Source organism: Brassica oleracea, chromosome C6 (genome assembly GCF_000695525.1).
Source record: "Brassica oleracea var. oleracea cultivar TO1000 chromosome C6, BOL, whole genome shotgun sequence".
Taxonomy (NCBI): Eukaryota; Viridiplantae; Streptophyta; class Magnoliopsida; order Brassicales; family Brassicaceae; genus Brassica; species Brassica oleracea.
Window position 1 is genome coordinate 27,215,951 of NC_027753.1, and position 983 is coordinate 27,216,933.

The window sequence follows — 983 nt, forward strand, 5'->3', positions numbered from 1 at the left end:
ATAATCAAACCAATGTTATTTATTTTCTTCTCGGTTTACTGAAATACATGCCGTAGTTTATTGATCATTGTGTCAGAAGTCACTAGTTCGAATGACCGCTGAGACAAAATTAATATAACATGCTGTGATTTCGGATTTAGGAGATTACAGGCTTCGGCCCTGAACCTCCTAATATTAAAAAAAAGATTGTACTAGTTGTTATTTGCAATGTACAAGTTAATATCCCTAGGTTAATATGAGTAACTAGTAATAAGATTGTAGTTGAAAAGAGTGACACGTAAATAATATCCCTAGGTTAATATAAGTAACTAAGTAGATTATGTTGGCTGACATTGTAAATTAGGATCGGTCTCTTTCTTCTCTTCCGGGAGCTTGAAAGTGTATGAAACTACAACCAGAAAAATAAACCTTATAAACTAAAGTTTTAAAGAGTGCAGCACAAAATATCGGAACATCTTTTCAATTAGGTGGCATGCCATTGTCATGGAGAGCTTGAAGTTGAGATTGGTGAAGGCCCATTAATGGCAAATCAATCGTCATTCAAAAACCAATGATAATATTATTTTTAAAACAAGTCAATTTGGTTTTATTTGGGTGAACAATCGGCATTTTTGGTTGATGGTTGGCTCTTTCGTAAATGTGCACATTTTCTTTCAAATCAATCAACTTTAAAAAAAAAAATTAATCTCCCATTGGAGGATGCGAAAATTAATTAGACTAACAAGGGTTCTTAACTTTTCAAATCACAAAATTAACTACTAATTTATTCATTAGAACCCATTAGCTCTCTAACCAATGGACTTGCTCTAATATGCTTAAGATTTGTATGTTTTACCTCATGGGTAGAGCTAGGGGTATCCGGATATCGGTTCGGTTTCGGTTCGGTTTTTTCGGTATTTCGGTTTGTAAAATATAACTACCATTCTAAATCCATATTTACTTCGGTTCGGTTCGGTTTATATACCGTCGGTTTTCGGTTTATT